This window comes from Crotalus tigris, unplaced genomic scaffold, assembly GCF_016545835.1.
Source record: "Crotalus tigris isolate CLP2741 ecotype Arizona unplaced genomic scaffold, ASM1654583v1 scf7180000019364.2947544272:3078424, whole genome shotgun sequence".
Taxonomy (NCBI): domain Eukaryota; kingdom Metazoa; phylum Chordata; class Lepidosauria; order Squamata; family Viperidae; genus Crotalus; species Crotalus tigris.
Window position 1 is genome coordinate 2,978,203 of NW_024097500.1, and position 22,426 is coordinate 3,000,628.

The 22,426-nt window shown below is 38.9% G+C and overlaps 1 long non-coding RNA gene across 3 annotated transcripts in view; it reads left to right on the plus strand.

Annotated features, from left to right (window-relative positions):
* LOC120316405 overlaps window positions 1-22,426 on the plus strand; it is a 162,585-nt gene that overhangs the window by 77,583 nt on the left and 62,576 nt on the right. For all 3 annotated transcript variants that reach the window (XR_005558948.1, XR_005558949.1, XR_005558950.1), the window contains one exon: window positions 18,355-18,521. This is a non-coding gene — a long non-coding RNA (uncharacterized LOC120316405). The remainder of the gene's footprint in view (window positions 1-18,354; window positions 18,522-22,426) is intronic.

A 22,426-nucleotide genomic window follows, 5' to 3' on the forward strand; every position in this document is an offset into this window, starting at 1 on the left:
TTTGTCAATATTATCTGAGCAATTTCCATATGCTGTTGGGGAGAACACTAAAGTGATATTGCCTCTGCAACAAAGCATTTTAGGAGCATTACAATAGGAGATCTGAAGATCCTTCGAGGTCTCTTGTGTATCCTAAACAAAGATAGGAGTTATTTTGGTGGAATTCTTTCATTGTCTTCTCAAAACTTTTGCTTAAGATTGTGTGAAGGTGATTTTTCTACATCTGGTCCTTCAGAAGTTGATGGATTCCCTTTCTTGAGGCCACATATAATGTCTAGGGGATCACAGGGTACCCCTTCTTGATCTGTAGCACAATTACAAGTGAATTTGAAGTCTCATCTTCAATCAAAACCTCTTGCAAATTTCTAAACAAGCTTAAAGCACTTCAAGGAGCCTGGTGAAACATCTCACGGGATGTGTCATTACATTCGGTTTACGCTGTCAATCAGGGGTATGTGTGCATAAATAGTCGCAGATCTATGACAAGGAACAAAATGTTGATTTAAAAAAAACTGCTGGATCAGAACAAAGATTTATCTAGGACACTGGTTCTCAAGTAGCAGCATGTATGTTAGATTCTGAAAATGGAGCACGGGGTACATTGTGAAATTTCAATGAAGTCTTTAAAACTTTTTGTGACTGATGATTAGAAGAGACTGTTTATAAATATATAAATCTACTTCTTAGGAAAAGTGTACTTCTAAATTTCTTTCACAGGAAGACTCTGGTTCTTCAACAGAATAATTTGTGAATTTTAAGATTAAAACAACTTGAGAACAAATGATCAAAGGTGCTTCTTGAGAGGCAGTATATCACACCAACCTACCATCATTTTACATCTATAAAGAATGTAGAGATGTGCAATTGACTCATCTAGAGAACTCTTAGGAGAGGTCAGCTGTTATGAATCTCTTGCTATAGTTCCATTCTTTCTTCAACCGGTGTATTTTATGCAGACTCATAAAAGAGAGAAGGGGCAGAATTAAAACAGGAGAAAATATAAATTTGATTTTGACACAATTTAGATAACCTCATTAAATGGTCAATGGATGAGATGTGGGCCAAGTTGGAAGATCCCTGCTCAGGGGGTTAAGCTCTGGGCTAGAAAGTGAGAGATCACAGGTGCAAATCTTGCCTTATCCATGAAAGTCATCCGGCTGACCTTGGGCCAGTCATTGTTCCTCAGACCAGACCAGCCCTCCTCACCAGGTTTTCGTTTATCATCTTGAGTTATTTCTAAAAAAATAATACAGGCAGGATACAAAAAAAAATATGGTCAGAAAATATATAGTCCAATGATGGGAAGAATTCTCTAATCAAATCCCCTTCTAGACTGATGGTGAAGGTAGGGTAGAAAGAGGAAAGGACCCAAATGGTAGCAAATTACCTGTGCTACATACAAGCTGGAGTAATTTTCCTTCATTTTTATCTGTAACTACAGTCTCTCAAAGCACGTCTCAGAGATGGCCACTATAAGCTGTACTAACATCAGACAGATTTCCTTTGGCCATGGAGAAGAGCATCTCAAATCCACCCTTCTCCTTGGATAGATATTTCTTTCTCTGACCTTGACATGGACATTGCAGCCAATCCTAGGATTATCACCTTCAGAAGGGATCTTAAGAATCCTGCTAATTCTTCTCATTTTCCTGGGTTCTTCAGTTTTGTGAACTTAGGACCTGTTATAATACAAGCCCAGCTTTCATAGCTATGTTACTGAGCTATCTATTCTTGACAGGTCTTCAGGTTTTTTTATTTGCTTCTTCATTTGATTTCCCCAAGTAGCTGCTGTTTTAATTTTTTAAAGTATAGCCAGATGGGAAACTAACAGAATAACAAACTAGGAAGGGACTTGGATGTCTTCTAGTCCAACCTCCTGCTTAAGCAGGAGACCCTATACTATTTCAGACAAATGGCTGTCCAATCTCTTAAAAACCTGCAGGGATGGAATACCCACAACTTCTGAAGGCAAGCCATTCCACTGGTTGATTTTTCTCACTGTCTGAAAATTTCTCCTCAGTTCTAGGTTGCTTCTCTCCTTGGTTAGTTTCCATCCATTGTTTCTTGTCTTGCCTTCAGGTGCTTTGGAAAATAAGTTAATCCCCTCTTCTTTGTTGCAGCCCCTCAAATATTGGAACACCCTACTATCATGTCACCCCTCATCCTTCTCTTCATTAAACTAGACATACCCAATTCCCGCAACTGTTCTTCATATGTTTTAGCCTCCATTCCTCTAATCATCTCTGTTGCTCTTCTCTGCACTCTTTCCAGAGTCTCAACATCTTTTTTATAATATGGTGATAAAAACTGGATGCAGTATTCCAAGTGTGATCTTACCAAGGCATTATGAAGTGCTACTAACACTTCTGGTGATCTTGATTCTGTCCCTCTGTTAATATTGTAGTACAACTTCAAATTGATTTAACCTCCCAAGATGAGGTGAATGGAAGGATGGAATGGCAAGACAGACAGATAACATTAAATGGGAGCCGAGAAGGTTTCACAAGTTCACTTCTCCTCACTCCCTTTCTTTTTTCTTTGCTCCAACAAATAAAATCTGCCTAACAGGTTAAAAAAAAAAAAAAACCACACTTTTTCTGGAAACAAACACCACCTTTGGAAAGTGCCTTTTTAATAAGCACGGAGCCTCTGTTTAGAAGGAAAGACACTCAGTTGGCAAGTACAGAGTTGTAAGGCGATAGTTTGAACATGCTGATAAAAGGTCTAGTTTTACTCCAGATGTGCTTTTATCATTTATGGAGGGATATTGTTAGCGTGAAGATGATAGTTTTCCTCTGACAGGACACAGACAGTGAAATGTTAGACGAACAAAATGTCTATTGTGAGAAGTTCTGCACTGTTTTCATGTGTGGTAATGCCTGAATATACAATCCCACATGATATATTTCTTTTTTTTCCTTTTTTCTTTTTTTGGTGGGAGTGGTATCGGCTTCAAGGGATTTTGGAAAAAAGCAGATACAAACCCGTGCAAAGAAAGCTTATTTCTTTGTTGGATGATGGGGAAATATTCTGAGGAGAGAACCCCAGAAGAACTTTTGCTAGTTTTCTAACATAGAACAGCAATCTAGAAAGATCAAAGGCCTCCAATTTTATGGGAGTAGAAGGGCAGGTCAATTTATTGAGAATTTTGGGGAATAGTATAGGGTTCTAAAATGGATTTCATGGAAGTACTTATTCGGAATGAGTTCTGGGTCAGACATAAACAAAATACTCATTGCAAATGAAAGCAAACAAATGTAGGGATAGGACAATGACCAAAACACATGGAAGAAATTGATTCTGAGCTCCAAGCCAACCAACAGACACTCCTTTAATCCATACATTCTCCTTCTTGTTTTTATGCTTTACACATTTTACATTTTCACTTTATCCCAATACGTACAAACACATTCTCATTACTTTATAAAAGTCAAATACACTTTTTAAAATGCTGTTCTCAATAGGTTTCTCCAACCTTTTTTTATTACCCACTAATCCTTAAATAGCTCTCTTCTATCACTCAGACATACGGGCAGTACCCTCTTAATTTCTTTCCCCTTCCCCTTCCCCTTCCCCCTTCCCCTTCCCCTTCCCCTTCCCCTTCCCCTTCCCTTCCCTTTCCTTTCCTTTCCCTTCCCTTCCCCTTCCCCTTCCCTTTCCTCCCCTTCCCCTTAAAACAAGCTAATTTAGTATAGTGTTTGAGGCACCTGCCAGAAATTGAGAGACCATGAGTTCTAGCCCCACCTTATTCACAAAAGCAGCTAGGACCCCCCCCCCCCAGGCCCATCAATTTCTCTCAGCCCTAAGAGGGAGGCACTTAAGTGTAAGACATAGAACATAACATATGAGGCAGAAAAGAAAAAAAATGGGCCAACTGTTTTGAGTAGATAAACTCACTAATCTGCTTGTATTACAGAAAGCAACCCAATGACTTCTGATTAGGCATATTGGCTAAAAGAAATCTGTACTTGTTTGATCTGTGATCAAACTCTCCCATCAATCATAAACTTATAAGGTTGGCATTAAGCAAAACATTATTGCCTTTATATTTATTTGATGCACACCTTAGAAGAACCCATTCTTTGTCTCTGGGAGATGATGTCGCTGAAGGTGAGGTGAAACTCAACCCCCCAGCCTCAATGGCCGTGTTGACCCTTATGGTGGCAATATAGGATATCCACATTGCTTAGATTTGGGATCCACAGATAACAAACACCATTGTTATTCATTTTGTCTCCAGCCTAACTAGAGATGGAGTTGAGCTAGAGATTGTATGGTTGTCAGCAAACAGTAATGGGCTGGTTGCCTCCATTTTCCTTGTGAAAACAGCATAAATTGGAAATTCTCCACTGCTGGGAAGACATTTAATATTTAAAGGTAATTTGACCTGAACATGTGTGTGTCATGAATCTTTTATGTGACCTACAGCAAATGTATTTATACAGCATTATTCCAAGGCTACTTATCCCTTATTCATTTTCTAGGATATTATTTTTCTTTCTTTGACTAATGTACACTGGATCTTCTCATTTCTCCACTCCAATGGAATCAAAGCAATCCTCTTATTTACCCTTATTCCCCATTCTCAAGGTCTGGTAACTAACACCGCGGCCATTTGATAGCTCCACTCCACAAATGCAAAACGAGTGCCCTTAACTCTACCATTTCCCATTTCATCTTGATAAACATTTATTTTTTATTTATTTATTTTGCCTGAGAAGGGCTATCCAAGGAAGTTAAGAGTTTAATGGGAACTTTTTGGAAGAGATTCATCTATGCTATAGCAGTAGGAGACTGATTTGTCCATCTTTTCTCTCTGACAACTTCTGGAGAACTCTCAGTCATAGAACAGGAGAGGTGGAATCCCATCCAGAGCTACAACTGGGACTGATTATTTGGGGAAGGGATGAAAAGACACTGGCTTAAGACTTCTAGAAGGACGAGATGGTAGTTCCATGTTGGTGCCTCTCTTTTGATGTAGAAGATTCCGCGTTTAATTCTGGCAAAAAATATGGCTAGAAGATTCTGCAAAAAGACCCATGTTGATGAATTGCTGTTAGTCAGAATGGACAACCCAGATATGGTAAACTAATTTTTGATTTGTACATTAGGAGTTTTCTGTTCAATTCTTCTTCTCCATCACATCTTAACTCTTTAGCCCATCCATGAAATGTGCTTTAAAAAGCGCTGAAAGTGAAAATTCACTCACCCCTGTTCACTTGCCTCTTGCTTCTTTATGTGCCTTGTAGTGATGTCTTTCTTCTAGCCATTGCTACCACTGTCTTTTTCCTGGATTAATTGTAGTTATTATTATGACTATTATTATTTCCATTTTTATCCCATCTCTCTGCCTAGAGGGCATTCTAGACAATCTGGGTTCACAAAGCCAGGGGATGAGGTCACCCATCTCTAGCACAGGAGCTATATATGCTATTGAATGTACTTGAAGCTAACAGCAAGGAAGTGTAAATAGATATGCGCCACCTTTGAAATCCATTGTCCTAAAAATCTGAGCAGCTTTTTCTGGTGGTGTGTATTTCTGAGGCAGTGTCTCCTCCTGTGAGATTACAGGATCAGTCTGATGACCTTTAGGAACACAGCTCTATCATGTTCTTGCAGGCCATTTGGATAGAATAAAAACTGTCAGGCAGAGGATGGACTTTAAAAAAAAATGCAGGCCATTAAAAATATTTCCTTGCAAATTGCATCGAAATTCACTCGTGGTTTCTTGCCCCAATAGTTTTAACAAAAATCTTGACTCTCACAACTGTGGGGGAAAAAAATGATGTGTTTGGGTGTTGTTATATGACTTTTTCTTTATTTTGGATTATTTGCTGTTTTTCCCATACTTGTATTTTCTTAGAAACCTAGGGAATGCTGGAAAACCCATGGGAATGGATTAGTGAGAAACCAAACCAAATTAGGCAAAAATGACCACCTCCATATGCATGTGTCATTTTGCCTCTGGATTTCCTGAAATTCAGTGTTAGTTTTTTGCATCTAAACTCACGATTTGATGCAGATTATTTCTTTCTTAAAAATGTTTTAATTTTGTATTGAAAAGCATTTAATTTAGGATTTAATTTGGGACAGGAACTATTGGAGAGAAATACTTGAGTAGCAAAAATCACTTGCTTTCTATCACAAACATGTTGAGTTACAGAAACTAATGACCTATAAAACCACATTTCTTAGCTGCTTTTGCTGATTTGAGAAACTAGGCAGAGTTGACCCTGATTTATACTTGGGTGGGAGAATGCTAGAGAATTCCAGGGCATTAGATTAGACTGGAAAGTCAAAAATCTCCTGGAAGATGGGAATAACAAAACACTGCAGTATTTTTTGTCTCATAGTCATTGATGTTTAATTCATGCATGCAATTATCAAGAGCATACTTCAATTCAATTCAATTCGATCCATGTCCTTATTTTATTGGTTGTTTTTGTTTCTTGGATGAATGTGGCTGTTACTGCCTCTAATGTTACTTTACCAACCAAATTTTATTACACCATTTTGTCATAGTAAATGTACAGGGATTGGTACGATGCTTTAAAGGATAGATGCTAATATTCCTACACAGGTTAGATGGTAGCAACTATTCTCCCACAATGAGACGCAGCAATGTGGGCTAGTTATGGATCGATCTTCCGTTCCTAGAAATTCCATGATTTTTTCGAAGATGGAAGAGAAACAGCTCAGTCTGAACTGTGATTCAGTCTTAGCCATTTATGCATGAAACTGGAATGCCTATGGGATCTATGCAAACTTTCCTGCTGCCTATTTTTAAAATTAATATATTGGGTGGGAGAAAAAAAAAGCTGAATAGAAGAAGTCATGGCTCAATTTTTGTTGAAATCGGAAATAACGAATAATTCATCCTTCTCGGTTTTATTTTTTCTGAATTTTGGTGGAAGGATAAGATTTCTAAAATTAAAACTTAGACTACTTCAGTTGTGTCTCTCCCCTCCTCTTTCTTCAGTATTTATTTTAAAATTATTTTGAGAACAATCTTCATCTGAATGGATTCTGGGGCAACGTACATATAATAATCAAAAGACAATGCCGTAAATATCACCATCTTTCATATAGCATAAAACCCGAATGCAACAAACACATAAAACTGCAGACAGAGGCAATAAAACCGACTTAAAATGCTTGGGGCACATCAGGGTACCATGACCTGGCTCCAGAAAGATCATAAGACATTGATTAAATCCTACATCCTCCCCCCAAAAACCCTCTCATAATGTGAAATCATATTTAGTTATTTATTCATTACCTAGGGCATTTCTTCTTTTGCCCTTCAGAAATGGTTCCGCGGTAGGAAACAGTAAAAGTTTAAAAATACACAACTCTTAAGTAGGGGCAGTATTTCTGCAAAACGGTTACTATAAAACAGCGTGGCAGCAGAATAAAACATAGAGGGGCCAGTTAAAAAAATCGTATTAATTGATATTTGAACAAAAACAAAACCTTTGGGAAACGGAAACGTCTTCATCTTCTTTCATATGGTAACGAGATTTATTAACCTCTTTGTAGTTGGGAATTATATTTCCATTTGGAATGTGCTAGTCTATGATCATAATAAACAAATCATAGTGCCAAAATAAAATCAGGTTGGTGTCAGCGATAGAGCCTAGAGGCATAATAATATGCCATTTATCCTTACTTGCAATAATCTACAGTAGCTTACGGAAGTGTTCTTCTTCAGGTCAAGTCTGATATTTGATTTTTGTTTGTTCTGGAGAGAGAGAAGAGGAAGGGAGAGGGAGGGAGGGAGGGAGGAAGAGAGAGGGAGGGAGGGAGAGAGGGAGAGGGAGGGAGAGGAAGAGGGAGAGGGAGAGAACGAGGGAGGGAGGGTGACAGAAGTATGGATGTTGAAAAGATAATTTGATCAAGGTTAGTTGATTTTGAGAGGGAGATTTAAGGTTTTATACATATGCCTTGGCTACTCAGAGGACAGAAGAAGAGAAAATATTCATGGTTGGGGAATGAACTGAAGGCTGTGACAAAGTACACAAGTATATGACAAGAGTGCAAAATTCAAGAAAATATATTTTAAAAATGGTAATTTCTCACTGTATTTTCCACGCTCAAACCATTTGTGGTTAATGCAGAGAATTCCATTCCGAGAAGTTACCATCATCATTGTCAGCCATTCAGTCATGTTTGATCCTTGACCACTCTACAGATCAGCAGTCTCCATGCCCATCCAAAAGTCAAACAGTGTGCCACTAAGATAAGAAACCAAAAGATCTTTTATCAAAGCAGGAAGGGATCTGGGTTTTTCATTCAAACATGAATGCCCAGGTGACCATCCGGTCTGGAAGAGAAGCTCTGATAAACTGCCCATTTTCTTGGAGAGATTTATTTGTGAAGAAGGAACTATGCCCAGTGCATCTTGGTCACCTTAAATGTCCAGAACCTTAATATTCAGAATATTATGCCCAAGTTCTGCTCAATTTTTATTATCACACCCAAAAATATAACGCCAACAAGGAGGGTTGGATGGTTGGAAGGTTTTCAAAGCCCCTTGTAAATCTTTCAGAATCTTCTTTATATACTTTGCAGAGTCCAGGAGATAACCTCACCTCATCCCCTTTCTGAGTTAAATTCATTCCACGGTATAAATCTACTTTGCTTCAAGAATTCCCCCCACTTATTAATATTATTTTGTTTTGTCTTTGCTCAAAACATACCAATCAGACCCTGATAAATTTTGGCATCTTCCAAGTGTTTCCCCCACCTCTTTCCTTTGCTTTCTTTTCAGGACATGGAAGTTTAAGTTTTATTATAAAACACAAGATAAGTATATCAAGAATCCTTGGATCCTAGAGGAACACAACACAAGTAATGAAAAGATAAGAGAATCTGGTCAATATACAAACTACAGAACTTAAAACCAAATAGCATCAGATAAGGCCTGCAGTGAGTTCCTATTAAAATGTAATAAATCAGAAACCAGAGTTTTCAGATCCTCCCCCCCCCTGTTTTCTTTACTCCTTCTGAGTATAATATATCTATTCCTGAGAGATGTGTTTTCCTTTTCACTCCTTTCCCCTCAGAGTTCAACCAGTGGTAAATGCTTCAAAGGGTTCTTGAGGTAGATTTCATTAAAATTGGATGGTAAAACAAATGTGTATATTTATATTTCTAGAACAGTCCTGTTTGGCCTTCATCCTAATCTTCTCTTGATAATACACCATCCAAGGAGAGGCTGATGTTTGATGCAGTGACTTTGATGGTTTTTGATAGACCTGCAATTGAAGGATCTTTAGCATTCACTCCCCCATAAACATTCTAACATAACCAGAAAGCATTTTTTTTTTTTTTGCTTCTTCTTTCCTTCCCCCCCTCTTTGGTGTCTTTTGTTTCATTGTAAGCCTAAAGGCAGGAAATGCGCTTTTCCAGTGATGTGGTTCTTAAAAGATTGTACTATAGATGGTTTTAAATACATATAGAAATGCTCTCCAAAAATGTTCTACAGCAGCAGTTAGGATTGCTGGTCCTGGAATGGGACAATTAACCACGGGCACATGATTGTGCCCACTTCACTGTGGGCGCCCCACTGTAGCTGACCTATCAGGGGCATTTATTGCTGGCTGGCCCTCCCTGCCACTGGTCACCTGCCACTGGTCCCCCGCCCCCTCCTCCCTGGCAATTTACAGAGGGACCCTTGTTTTTGCCCAGTTGCATCTGGAGACCTAAAACGTGATGTAAATATGTTGGCCGGCTCTATGATCTACCAACTGTAGAGAAAGGGATGAAGTTCTTTGTGTAGAACAACATGTGACCTTCTTTGAGATCCTAGCTGGAAAGGATGGTAAATATCTCAGTCGGTGAGATTAGTCCTGCCTCGTTGCCTTTTCTGCAAAAAATGTTTGGAGTTGAAAAACATGCTGAGAAAAGTGAATTGCCAAGGCAAGACACCTAAGTGCATTTATCAGAAAATCAATATGTTGACTAGAGTTCGTAACACTTTCAGTAAGGAATATTTCTGGAACCCTTTTCTTCCCAGCATCTGTTATGGTGGACGGCCTGCAGGACACAGTTTGACAGTCCTTGGAATATCAAGAAAAAGGGGGTGGGGGAAAATGAGCCTGCAGTGTTGAGGTCTTGTTGTGCTCTTGGGCTAATGATGAGATCTTTAAATAAGACATTTGCTGAGAAACCTCTATAGAAAGAGATTTGTTTTTAGAGGTATTTATTAGTTTGAGAGAGAAGAAAGGAGAAAAAGGGAAATGCTGGTGTCAGAGGGAAAATGGATATTCTTACCCCCTTTTAAACACTATCCACTTTCAAAACTTGCTTCAAGCAGCTTGTAACATGCTTCCAAACAGATTATTCATGAATATTCCTTATGGTTAAACTATCTCTCTACCTCTCTATTTCTATGTCTGTCTGTCATCTATCATCTGTCTCTCTATCTATCAGTCCAGATTCCTGGGGATTCTTGGATAAAGTATCCTGCATTTTTTTCAGAAGTGGTTTTGCTCTTGCATTCTTCCCAGAGCTGGGAGAGGGGACTGACCCAAAGTCACCTGGCTGGCTTTGTCCCTAATGCAAGACAATAATAATAATAAAAAAAAATAAAAAAAAATCACAGCCTCCTGGTTTCTAGGTGCTTTCTAGAAATGGAAGGAAGAGGCTGTTTTGAGGAGAGATTGCTCTATGCGAAGAAGTCTCACTGCCCACCCCCACTGGCATCCCCTCCGTTATTTGAAGTTGTGTTTGCACAGCAGCATAAAGGTGTCTTTGAATTCCTGCCCTGCCATTCAGTAGGCTGTCCACCTCCATATGTATGGAAATCTCCACCAACATTTCAGCCGGATTCTCCTCTTTGAGCAAGGTTGCCATCCCACATTAGCCTGTAGGAAATAACCAGCGTCTGAGCTGGAAGGCTGAAGGTTCCGACTCTAGGGATTAGATGCACAAAAAGGCAGCAGTGTCAATACCAGAGCTTCCGCTTAGACTTTGGCCAAACATTGCATTTCTAAAGAAGAGGAGGAGGTGGGGAATTTACTGGGGGTCTTTCTACCTTCCTTCCCCTTCCGCTTACCCAGTTTGAAGAAGTGTGCGCCACACTGACACCTTCTGGCTAGACCCAAAAGATCTCTTAGTAAACCAATGCAAGTGACCGAATTTTTTTTAAAAATTGACTGAACTAGCAGAGAGTAACCAGCATGGATTAGAGACAATGGATTAGACATTGTCTAATGAGATTGGAAGCCATTTCTGAACCTTCTCTGTGTTAAATACAATAACAGAGAGTTAACTGAATGGGAACAGTCTCATTCTTTGGGGTTACCTGTTGACTGCTTTTTAAAAAATATATAGTGAATAGATGTTGGGTCGACTTGATTGATAGACAAATGGACAAATAGATTTGCACATCAATGACATCTTTCTATGCAACATAGCATTTTTATTAAATATAGATGGGAAACTTTATAATTACTTGCAGACAGGTTATGTAAGGGAGAAGAGAACATACCACATATTTCAGATGTATTTTTCAGCATTCAACCAGGATGGAATTTTATGGTGAATGCTAATGTTAATGATATATTTGCCATTTGTTTTGGGTTTTTTTTTTTTTGTACACACGCTTTTTATTGTAGTTGGTGTTTGTTTGTTTTGTTGTTGTTTCCTTTATTCTGTATTTTAACTCTGAAAATAAATAAATAATAATTAAAAAAAACCCAAGAGCAGTTTACAGAGTTCAGAATAACAGTTGGAAGGGACCTTGGTGGCTTGTAATGCAACCCCTGCTTTTGTTAGAGCATAAGGCTCTTAAAAAATGACTTTAATACTTTTCCCAATTTTTTTTTCCAGGCAGGAAAAGAAAGTTCTCTCTTTGGGATGGATTGATGGTACAAGCCATCTTTTCAAGTAACCTGTGGGGTGTGTGAATGTATGGGTAAAAGAGATGAGCTGAGAGAAAGGAGAAAGATCAGATTTCCCCAAAACGTTTTATCTTAAAAGTCAAAACAATTGCTTCTACATTTGGGAGAGGGGGCAGCCCTATTCCTCATTCTTTTTACAAGCTTCGTGATAAGACAGATATGTCTAACATGCTTAAGACACCAGTGAAGGAATGCTGGCTAAATGCATTTTTTTTCCATATCCCAGCAAGATAAGTTACAACATCCAGAGTTATTCATTAACGAGAGAAAAAGAAGGAAGAGAACAATGAGGAAGATTCTTACACACTTCAACAGTTGCTCGGCATTCCTGTTGACTTTCATTTCCTGCTTTTCCAATTTCTGCAGCCCCTCTAATCCTTTAACTCAGTCGAATCGGAGGAAGTGGACCTAAAGTTTTCCCCTTCTCATTTTCAAAGGAATTCCCAGGCCATCCTAGGAAATAGGCTCGTGGGGGAAGTACAAGTCAGTTGCCGAGCATCTAAATTTTAATCACGTGACCGTGGGGATCTCCATGGAACCGGTCCCTGGTGCTCAAAAGATTGGGACCTCTGCTTTAGAGAATAGGTTAACCACCTCTTCTCTGTGACAGCCTCTCAAATATTGGAAGACCCCTATCATGTCATCCCTAGTGCTTCTTTTCACTAGACTAGACAAACCCAGTTCATGCAACCATTCTTCATAAGTTTTATCCTCTACACCCCTAATCATTTTTGTTGCTCTTCTCTGCACTCTTTCCAGAGTCTCAACTTCTTTTTTATAATATGGTGACCAAAACTGGATGCAGTATTCCAAGTGGGGTCTTACTAAGGCTTTATCAACTGCCCAAAGTTACCTTGTGGTTAGATGGACGGTCAATACATTTAAATAAATAAATAAATAGATAGATAAATAAATAAATAACAATATTCTGTATGAAATTCATGTTCTTAATAGAATCTCACTTTTATTTTTTTTCTTTCAAATAGCTCATTTAAAAAAAGAAACAGAACAAATATTACGATACCCATTCTTGCACTTCAGTTTCAGCCATGAATTGCGTTGCAAAATTTGAAGTCTCGCAAAAGCCCCAGAAAATTACTTTATTTTCTGTTATTTAATCTAAGAAAATTATTCACAAATTGCTCCCTCAGTTCCTTCATTGTAGAAACATGCCTGATGCCATTTCAAATGGAGGTAATACTTCTTTATCTTGTTCCTTATGTAGTTGATAAGCCAGCAATTTTATCTGACTTACTGCCTCTTTCAGAAATATTTCTGTTTAACAACATTCTCCTTCTTATAAGTCATGTTTACTTTTATTGCATCTGGTTGATTACAAATTACTTTAATCTTTTTTGTTCTAAGTCCAAATTTTGGGAGAGTTTGTTTCTAGATTCTGATTGCTTCAAGTCATCCAACAATATGTCCTTCTGTTTCTATATAGCTCCCTCCCTCCCTCCCTCCCTCTCTCTCTCTCTCTCTCTCTCTCTCTCTCTCTCTCTTTCTTTCTTTCTTTCTTTCTTTCTTTCATAAAAGAGCCAAGGTTGCTTATCCCTGGTCTAGTTTAATAAAAAGAAGGAGTAGGGGGAGACATGATAGCTCTGTTCTGCTTTTTGAGGGGCTCCTACAAAGATGAGGGGATCAAACTATTTTCCAAAGCACCAGAAGGCAAGACAAGAAACAATGGATAGAAACTAACAAGCAGAGAAGCAACCTTTTACTAATGGTGAGAACAATCAACCAGTGAAATAGATTGCTTTCAGGAGTTGTGAGTGCTCCATCCCTGGAGGCTTTCAAAAAGAAACTGGACAAACATTTATTTAAAATGGTATTGAACCTGTGCTTTAACAGACGGTTGGACTAGAAGACCTCCAAGATCCCTTCAAACTCTATTGTTCTATGTACTATGTTCTATCTCTCTCCTTTCAACTGGACTGCATTGCTACTCCTATGGTTACCAAGTCTCTATAGAAGTGGTGATGTTTATGAGAAACTGCTGGATTATGTTCTTTTGTGCATACGGAAAAGATCACAATCTTTGGCTCAGCTTCCCATCTTCCCAGTGATGGGTAACTTCAGAGTACAGTGGCAAAGTGAAAAAAAATGAGTGCATTAAGTTGACTTTAGCAAACGATTTGGGGATCAGTAAGAAGCTGCTTGAGCTATGTCAACATTTTCTTGAAAGATATCACAGATTATTTGATGTTTACTTTTTTAAGTATGGTATTTGTAAGTTTCTTTTTCTTAAAAAAAAAATGCCAAGGAACATTTTATTACATTTTAAAATGTAATTCCTGATCCCAAGGTGCTGTCTATATAAATCTCAACAAACCTACAAAATTGCTATCTATATTAGATCAGCAAATCCTCTCCAGCTGAGTACTGGGCAATGGGTTAAGAATAAGAGGTAGAAGTGAAATTCCTTGGTAATAAAACTTCTGAGCCTTGACAGGTATAAAGATGCCATTTCAAAAAATGATGCCCAGACTTCCATATTATACTTTTTTTTTAATGCTATATATTCACTCTTTTTTCCTTTGGAACTTCCATTTATTAACTTCATAGCATACTCAGATCATGGAGTGGCTAAAAATGCTTTATATTATGTGCTGCAAAGATGTGATATATATATATCATTGGAGACTTTCACAAAGATTCTCTATGGCCACTTGTCTGGAATGGCATAGACTCTCCTCCTCATGCAGGGAGTTGGACTAGAAGATCTCCAAGATCCCTTCCAATTCAGTTATGTTCTAGGTTCTAAGTGATAGATGCTGTTGCAAACATCTAAACATGAAGTCTCCTTGGACATATTTGTATGGATGTTGACCATCTCCATCTACAAGGACATTTGTAGCTTTCTAAAAACACTGACTGTAGTAGCTGCCCACTTTTCAGATCTACCTCACTGTTGTAGATTTCCTGTATCTGACAGATGTCAACACTGACTGATATGTTTTGCAAATATTCAGAAAAAGTGCCTGAACCGGTTGACCGTGCTCACCACACATTTATTTAAGAAGATGACTTATTTACTTATTGAGAGTCAATTAAACAAACAAGCCCTTTAATCAATAGTTTGCATACAAAAAGGTAATAATTCAAAGGAGCAGGCCGTATTGGTGTAAGAAAAATAATAATAATAACCAGGCTAATTATTAAGTGCAAAGTAAACAAACTCTGGAATGGTGTTTCTCAACCCCAATAATTCTAAGATGTGTGGACTTCAATTCCTAGAATATTCCAGCTATATTAAAGCAAAACTTTCCACTGACATGCAGTAATTGTCTACATTTCTAGACATAGGTCTCCTCCCCTCTTCCCTCCCAATTCTCTCCTCTCCCCCTCCCCTCTCTCCTCCCCTTCCCAACCTCTACCTCTCCTCTCTCCTCTTCACATTGTCTGAAGATGTGGAAGAACTGGATTTGATCATTATGTCAATCATCTCCTACATCTCTGCTTCCACCAATGCAGTCTCAGAAACTGGCCTACACCACAGTTCTCTGTAGCTCTGTTTTACCTGCCCAGACTATTCAAAGTAATCCGGGACAGCAGAGGAAAGTTTATATGTAATCTCCCTAGCAGATGTCAAAGGTTGCAAATGAATCGGGTGCACATCCTGCGACTCCAGCTGGAATACAAATTAAAGCATCCCGGGACATTGACTGCCCACCCTTGATTTGAACACATCTTAGAAAAGGGACATTCACCACACCATGTGGCAATCAGTTCCACTGTTGAGTTTTTCTGTTGCAGTTTCTAGTACCCGCTCCAGAATCTAAGCGAGCGATCTTTATCGTAGTTGCCCTTGAACAGCTTCCATGTGGCCCTTTTAGAAAAGAGGTGGCCGCCATAAATGCCCATCTTTACCATCCTCTGGCATTCCGTTTTAGGGTTAAAATAATGTTTGCAACCCACTAGGCATCTTGATTGATTGCTTCACTTCCTGCAGTTGCCTCCGATTCAATTCAGCATCTTTAACCAAGTCATTTATTGTATTTTTAAAAGAAAAGTGTGGTGTTGTGTGGAGGATTACAAGAGGATCATCTATCTAAGAGTGAGAAAAAGAAATCTCCGCTCCATAATGCAGATTATGAACTACCATTCGCTGAAACAATCTTTATTTCAGTAATCCTTAAGGTACATTTAGACCATAGATAACAAATTTGGGCTATAAGCTTTATCAGACAGAGCCTTTCTTTAACAGCTTCATTGGGAAATTGTGGAAGTGATTGTCATTTTGAGCAAGATTATAGTCTACGTTAAAACATACATCACACTTTGAATCACAACTGTCATCTATAATAGGAGGAATTTATTGATGGCCACTTGGCTTTCATTAGAACTTAAAAACAAGTGTTCTTTGGAAATTCTCCACTATGTTTCTAGGCAAAGGCATTTATTGGATGAACAAAATACAGAATAACAGACTTGGAAAAGATTTTGGAGTTCTTCTCGTCCAATCCCCTGCTCAAGCAGGAGACTCTATACCATGGGTGTCAAATTCACAATGTCACATGATATGTCGCGACGTATCGCCACTTTTTTCCCATTGCCCACAATGGGAAGGGTGCGGTTTTGGCGTGACGCATCTGGCCCGCGGACCAGGAGTTTGACACCCCTGCTCTATACCATTCCAGACAAATGGTTGTCCAGTCTCTTCTTAAAGATCTTCTGATGGAGCACCCATAACATCCAGAGGTGAGCTGTTTGTATTGACAGGAAATTTCTCCTTAAGTCTAGCTGGATCTCTCTTTGATAATCTTCCTTTCATTACCCCTTGTCCTTCCTTCAGTTTTTGGAGAATAAGTTGACCCCCTCTTCTTTATGACAGTCCCTCAAGTACTGGAAGACTGCTCACATGTCATCCCTAGTCCTTCTCTTTGTTACGCTAGACATACCCAGTTCCGACAACCTTTTATCTTATGTTTTAGCCTCTAATCATCTTTGTTGCTCTTCTTTGCACTCTTTCTAGAGTCTCAACTTCTTTTCTGTATTGTGTTAACCAAAATTGGACACAGTATTCCAAATGTGGTCTTACCAGTACAGTATATAGTGGTTCTGAGACTTGATATGATCTTGATACTGTCCCTCTTTTGAGGAAACCTAGAATTGCACTGACCTTTTTGACAATTTCTTTAGGTTTCTTAATGGAAAATAGAAACCAACCAACCATTTCCCAAGGGCAACATTCGCTCTTAATGGTGCCAGAAACTCTTCCTCTCTTAAAGGCAACACAACATTTTTCTGCCTCATCAGAAATGGTTTACCATGGGCTGAGAGAGAGGAATTGGCCCAAGTTACCCACTTGGCTTTGTGTCTAAGATTATATCTTGGAGTCATTCTTAATTCCTGGCAACTCCAAAAATAATGGACATGGGTTCTCCTGCTTTAGCAGGGGGTTGGAGTAGAAGACCTCTAAGGTCCCTTCCAACTCTGTTATTCGGTTAAGATTAACAATCCTCGGAGTTCTAGTGGACAATCACCTAAATATGAGCCAGCCGTGTGCTGCAGCTGCCAAAAAGGCCAACACAGTGCTAGGCTGCATTAACAGAGGGATAGAATCAAGATCACATGAAGTGTTAATGCCACTTTACAAGGCCTTGGTAAGGCCACACTTGGAATACTGCATCCAGTTTTGGTCGCCACGATGTAAAAAAGATGCTGAGACTCTAGAAAGAGTACAGAGAAGAGCAACAAAGATGATTAGGGGACTGGAGGCTAAAACATATAAGGAATGGCTGCTGGAATTGGGTATGTCTAGTTTAGTGAAGAGAAGGATGAGGGGGGACATGAATAGCAGGGTTCCAATATCTCAGGGGCTGCCCCAAAGAAGATAAAGCGCCTGAAGGCAGGACAAGAAGCAGCGGATGGAAACTAATCAAGGAGAGAAGCAACTTAGAACTAAGGAGAAACTTCCTGACAATTAGAACAATTAACCAATGGAACAACCTGCCTCCAGAAGCGGTGAATGCTCCAACACTGGAAGTTTTCAAGAAGAGACTGGACAGCCATCTGTCCGAAATGGTATAGGGTTTCCTGCCTGAGCAGGGGGTTGGACTAGATGACCTCCAAGTTCCCTTCCAACTTTACTATTATTATTATAATCCCTAAAGTAAATTCCAGAAGTGATTTAATACAATATTTTAAAAGTTTAATGTAAATGCATACTGTAGTAAGGTTTTTTTTAAAAAAAAAAAATTCCCAGAAGAAAGGGTCAAATCTTTATGAGGGTTTATTGGGAGGGGAAGAAAAGGGAAGCATTTGTAAATCCAAAATGCCATTTTGATTTAACCTTCTTGGAGAAAAAGAAAGATTGCATCTGCAAACAGACTTGTTTCCCCTGCTCCTTTTGTCAATAGCAAAGTTGTTTTGCTAATGGTTATCTGCCAGCAAGTCCTTGACCTGCTTGTAAAAACTTTTCCCCCTCCTCTTTTTTCCCCTATAGGAAAACCTTGGGCCACTGTCCTTGTGCCTTTGCATCAACATCAAGAGATATAAGTGACCACAGCTTAACCTTCACTGGCCTGGAGTGCCCTCTACTGCCCTTTGTTGACCAAGTGACTTTGTAATCTATGTCCTCCTCTGAAAGGAACGGAGAAAACTCAACAAAAGGTAGGTCTGAAAGAGAGAAGATGCCTTAGTCAGGAAGAAATCAATTTCCTGAGCTATCTTCCCTGTTCTATCAAAATGGGAAAGTCTTAATTCAAGACCCCTGGCAATTAAAGAGGTCAAAATATATATCTCTCTCCCTCTCCCTCTCCTTCTCCCTCTCCCTCCCTCCCTCCCTCCCTCCCTCCCTCTCTCTCTTTCTCTCTGCATGCGTGTCTATCCAGGTAAACCTTGACTTACAACCATTTGTTTAGTGACCGTTTAAAGTTGCAACGACTAAAATAAATGGTTTACGACCAGTCCTCACACTTACAACAATGGCAGCAGGGAAACTCTTGTCCCAATTGTGATGGTAAGTCAAGGGCTACCTGTACGTACGTAGACTTAAGTTTGCGAAGCAGATTTCTTGATCGCCTCGGTCTTTCGTCCCATCTTGTTGCAAGAGGCACTGCATCTTGGTACCCAAGGGGTCATTATAATCCCTACCTTCAGATTCTAGAATCTGCACAAATGAACTAGGTGGATCCGAATTAGACAGAGTTTGGAGAAATACTACCGGTATTAGAAGCAGGCAGTTTCATTTCAATTTCATTCTGTACATTTCTCAAAATCGGCGTGCCATTCTTCTTGTCTTCCCATTTTTCCGAAAGAACAACTGAATTGAGTCCCAAGGGTGCTTTCTCGGGAGGCAACGGGACAAAAGCACTTTGGGGACAGCCATGACTGGAATGACTGAGAATCTCATAGTCAACTGAGTTGAGTCTTCACTGACCAATAACAAGTAGCAAGATTTCAATTCGTCATCAAACTGGCTGCGTTCCCACTGATTTCAATGAACTTGGTTTATGTTGATTAAATCTAACTTTAACTTCCAGCCTCCTTTAGAATTGTGGAATGTTTTTAAGTGTGCTAATTGCAGGATGGTGGCAGTTAAGGTTGAGACTGTTAAGCCATCTTAAAAAGGAAGCATGTTTGCAAAAGAAAAGTGAAGACAGAGAAGATGTTTTAAAAGACCATAGAAAGAGAGATTATACTGCCACGTGTTTCGATGCAGCAATGTCCCTTTGTAGACTGGTGTCCTTCAGATTCCCAACTCAGCTTGACTTTTATTAGACGATAATATAGCTTCTAACATTATCTTTATTTTCCTACTTATCCCTTGTAGCCATTTTGTGAGACCACCCTCAGCATTTTTTTTTTCAAAATCCTAAACGTGTTCCCCAGCCTGCAAAGTCTTCCTTCCTTGTCTGATAGAGGAACACAACACGTGCATTGCTAACCATCAAATTAGATGGAACGCATATTTTGATTTCTTATATAGCCGTCTTCCACACTCCCAAATGGATCGAAATTTTAGCAGATCTCCGTCAGAGGGAACAATGAGTTCTAGATGAAGCTTGTTTTGCTTTATGTTGATGAAAGAAGATATTGGTAAGTTTGCAAATGGTACAACGGCTGTTGTTGCTTATGGTTCCTAATTGTGGGAATGCAGATCTCCGTGCAGTTTCTGTAATATCATCATGAGGTCACTTATGGCAAGTTATGGAAACAATACAAAGAAATAGCCCAACCCCTAAGAGATTTCTGAGCTGGAAGCAAATAAAGACTGTTCCACAGGGACTCTAACTGGATTCCCTGAGCATCTTCAGGTATTGGAGCATATTTCACTGTGATATTCATATTGTCAATAACAGCACCTTTCCACAGGAAATGGGGACATTTTCTGTAAACATAATAATATTTGGATGGCAAAAAGTACAGTAAATGTTATAGTGGGGAAAAAAAAGAATTAAATTTCCTGAGCATTCCCTGGTCAGCAAAAACATGCCCATTATTTTCCTAGTTTGCTGAATCAGTAGTTTTGTGTATTTTTTTAAAAAACAGCAATGACTTTTCAGATTCATGAGGGTAGGGAAGGTAATCTTCATATTTATAAGGACAAGCTGTCAAGATTTTTTCCATAATTTATAAACTCCTTTTAAGGGAGAGAAAGAAAGACTGGGAAGAGGGGCTGCCCAAGAATCTTGCAAGTAATGTATTAAGGCAATAGGGCAGAACCCCAGAACATGATTTACAGAAAGTTAAGCCTGATGCAAAATTTCTTTAATGTAATTGGAAGGAATCATCTTGGTTTTTTAAGAATCTCCTACAGATATCTATACAAATTAGAAGTATTTTACTTTGGATGGATCATTTCCTGATAACCATCATTTACTTTTGGCCTTGATGTTCCTATTTAGCTCCTACTGTTCCAAATTTCTACAAAAGGCTAACATTTGCAACCTGCAAGAACCGGCCTTGTACAAATGGAAGAAAACAGAATATTATGTTCAAGTAATTTAAGTCAAATAGAGGTTTACCCTTTCAGCTTTTTTTTAAAGCATTTGAAGGCAGAGAGAGAGAGAGAGAGAGAGAGTGAGAGAGATGCGTCTAGCTAATGCAACCTTAGGCTGAAACTTTAAGATGGGCTGACTTCAACTCCCCAATCAGCCACGTTTAAATTTCTTTACATTGTCTATAAGTCTATAATTTAAGTAGTAGTAATAGAAGAGAATACTTAGTCATTAACATCACATTATTCCTCATAATTATTACTACAAGTCAAGTTGACACATCTAAAGATGACATTCACCGTATAATATATCCAAGCATGATGTCTCTGTTCTGAGTTTTAAATCTCCATGAAGGTCTGCATCCCAGGCTGATAATGGCGTAGCTCTTATCATGCCTTGCCATAAAACATGACAGCATGTATGAACATCAGATATTCAAACACTGAAATATGTAAAGCTATTTTTCTATAATTGGTCCCAGGGCAAAGGGTTGATCTCGCATATAAAAGCCTCCAGATATATTCCTGGACAGCTCCTAATTAGGGAACCAAAAAGGAATTGAACTTTGCAAACTGTGATGAGACCATGATGTTAACTACAAAGAGGGGGAGAGAGAGAGGGAGAGAGAAAGAAAAGAAAGGACATAATCATATTGACCTTGAACTCCAAAAGACCCTGAAATCATCTGATTTTTTTTTTTACTCTTTAAGCTTCTTAACAAGCATGGGGATTAAAGATGAGCTGTGTAGAACGGCTTGTATTAGATATAAATGATAGCAGACAATAGCAAGTGTATTCAAGTTTCTTAGAGCAAGTTTTTTGTTTCTTTCAAGATATAGTGATATCACCTAACAGTGCAATAGGTTAACCTTTGATAACAAAAATGGGGACGTTGCTTGGAAAGCATTCCACATTTTTTAAACAGTAAATTGTTTATTTCTTGCATGTTTAAGAGCTGTGATGGCGCAGAATGCACAATTGCAGGCTAATTCAGCTCACTGTCAGGAGTTCAGTCCTGACTGGTTCAAAGTTGACTCAGCCTTCCATTCTTCTGAGGTCAATAAAATGGGGACCCAGATGGTTGGGGGCAAGATGCTGACTCCGTAGAGAGGGCTGTAAAGCACTATGAAGCGGTATATAAGTCTAAGTCCTATTGCTATTGCTATTTTTCCTATGTCAGATTTATTTATTGATTGGTTTAAGATAGAATGAATATTCTGGGGCTACTGGAGTATGAAGCAGTGGAAATTGAAATTAGATAGGGCACAATTATATCAGGTAAGTAGAACTCTTGTGAGAGACAAAAGAAAGGAGTGTTGATTATTATTATTATTTTTAATCTTGCAATCCATCTAAAGGGCTCATGATGCAGTTTCTATGCTCCCCATCTCAAAACATCAGGTAGCCATTATCCTCTATTGATTGACTTATTCAGTTTAGATCTGTCAGGCTTTCAAGATTCTGCTACTATGGACTGTATCAGTAGACTCCCAATATTTCTGCTGTAGACTGTTTCCTGAGCTGGCCCACTTTGAAGAGCCAACATCAATCTTGAAAACTTGACAGTTTTTCCCT